Source organism: Aplysia californica, unplaced genomic scaffold, assembly GCF_000002075.1.
Source record: "Aplysia californica isolate F4 #8 unplaced genomic scaffold, AplCal3.0 scaffold00394, whole genome shotgun sequence".
Lineage (NCBI taxonomy): Eukaryota > Metazoa > Mollusca > Gastropoda > Aplysiida > Aplysiidae > Aplysia > Aplysia californica.
The window spans coordinates 350,932-353,159 of record NW_004797664.1 but is presented as its reverse complement, the minus strand read 5'-3'; the positions used below and the strand labels follow the sequence as shown (position 1 = coordinate 353,159).

The 2,228-nt window shown below is 41.3% G+C and overlaps 1 protein-coding gene across 2 annotated transcripts in view; it reads left to right on the top strand.

Moving 5' to 3' along the window:
* The first annotated feature begins 224 nt into the window (after nt 1-224).
* LOC101854968 overlaps nt 225-2,228 on the top strand; it is a 13,437-nt gene continuing 11,433 nt past the window's right edge. Inside the window, exon 1 of one of the 2 annotated variants that reach the window (XM_005103881.3) lies at nt 225-394. The gene's annotated coding sequence lies outside the window, so the exon portion shown is untranslated. The remainder of the gene's footprint in view (nt 395-2,228) is intronic. The other variant, XM_005103880.3, reaches the window with a different exon arrangement.

Below are 2,228 nucleotides of genomic sequence, written 5' to 3'. Positions count from 1 at the left end.
ATTTTGAACTGCTTGACACGATGCAGAACGTAGTGTGGAGTCACAGTTGGATTGGTGTTGTGTCTTACGGAAACAGGAAACAGAGCAAGCTGTGATCGTCAACTGTGCGAATACACGACATGCTTTACTGTTACCCAAACAAAAAGGAGGTACATTATTGTTATTAGGGCAAGTACGGCCCCGATGTGTACGTGCTGCGTCGTAGGCCAAGCCACGACCCCGCGCAAGACGCGACGGGTTAGATTAATCGTCTCTGCTCCAAAGACCCACTCGTGTCTCGCTGCTGGCGCTGTGTAGTAGATCTACCTCAAAGTTTGTGCACTGTTGTTTAGGCCTAGATCTACTTGTCTTTTGTGTTTTCTTGATTACCGCGGGAACAGCCAGAGCTAAGTAAGTAGGTCAACATTACTTTATAATATATAATGATAATGCCAGAGTAATTTGGGACTTTTAAAAGTTTAGCATTTAGAGAATCTCTAATCTATATTTGATGATGATGAGGTGCATAATTTGCGCAGTTAGGTAGAATCTAGAGTCTAGATTCTAGAACTAGAAAATCTAGATCTAGATCTAGATCTAGAGAAAAAAAATTAGAATTCTAGGAAATCTGGTCGAAATGTGACTTTAATACTGTTTTAATTAGGCCTTCTCACTAAGTAGCCTACACTCAGTATGTTCTAGATCTAGATATCTAGATCTAGAATCTATCTAGATATAGATCTATATCTAGATCTAGATTCTAGATCTAGATCTAGATATCTAGATCTAGATCTAGATCTAGATCTAAATCTAGATCTAGATATAGATCTAGATTGTAGATCAAGAAATCTATGCATGCTAGACTCAAAATTGTTGTAAGTAAAGTCATGTCACCGTCCAAGACGCAGCGGTATATTCACTCGGCGTAACATGAATGTGTGTACATATTATGTATTGATCAACCGAAGTACAACGACGTTTGTCGGTTCACCTCACAGCACAGTCACCCTCTGACCCACCACACCTCATGCCACAGGGTGATGCACACACGAAAACAATAGACCCCTAATTAGATTATCTAATTCGTTCATCTATATAGATCTATCTATATCTAGAGATCTAGAATCTAGATCTAGTTCCGGGACATGGGAGTCATGCATGGCATGGCAGTTGTTCATGTCAACCAGACCTGCTTCTGCTGCATTACGGCGACTTGAGAAGTCATGCGTGCGTGCGTGCGCCTGCATTTAGCCTAGAAATCTAGATCTAGATCTAGAGTCTAGCTAGTGTCGTCCGCCGATATTTCGCAGGACGCGTAATGAGCACCCCGTATTAGAACTGTGGTCTTGATCATGACCTTGATCTTAGATCTAGATTGAGATAGACTTAATAATTTATAGCAGTGGCATAATTTGTTTATAAATGTTTGCACTGAAATGTGCACTGTGACTTTACTTTGGGGAAGATTGAAGAATACCGGACCACTCTCATACATTATTGGGCGAGAAAGTGGGGTAGGTGGGGTGGGTGGTTGGGGTGGAGGAGGGGGATTTCAGGGGGGGTCTCCCCCCTGACAAAATTTTAATGAATAGATCTACCGGTCCGAGATTCTCCATTGAGAGATCTCTATACGGTATTAAAAACGGGGAAATTATGAACTCCTAAGGTTGAGACGTAGGTAAAGTCAGTCTGCTTGTCCAGTATTCTTCAATCTTAATCTTTTACCCTCTTTTCACTTCCTGGCCTTGTTTGCCTTGTGCAACAAGTTGTAGATCTATATCTTATCTAGATCTAAGTCTAAGTAGTGAAATGACTCCTTTTTAGTTTTAGCGTAGCCTATGTCACAGAAGTTTAAAACTAATCTCTCATAATTATGAATCATGAGGGGCAGGTCACGCTTCAACTTGTCCATTAACTTTTACTGTTGCAGCTGAGTCTGTTTAAGGTAACAGTAGGCCTACTAACAGCCACTGTCACAATGGCCGTCCCAGCTGGTGCCCACTCTACAGGTGACACACCTAGGCTACCTACACATGTTACTGTAGATCTTATCAACCACAGCACTCATACATGATGACATACATTATAAACATACATACACACACACATACACACACACACACACACACACTCACACACACACTCACACACACACACACACACACACACACACTTAAAAACTGAAAGATACCAGATATGTTAGGCTACATACACATGGCATTGACCAAAAGACACACTTCTATGATACA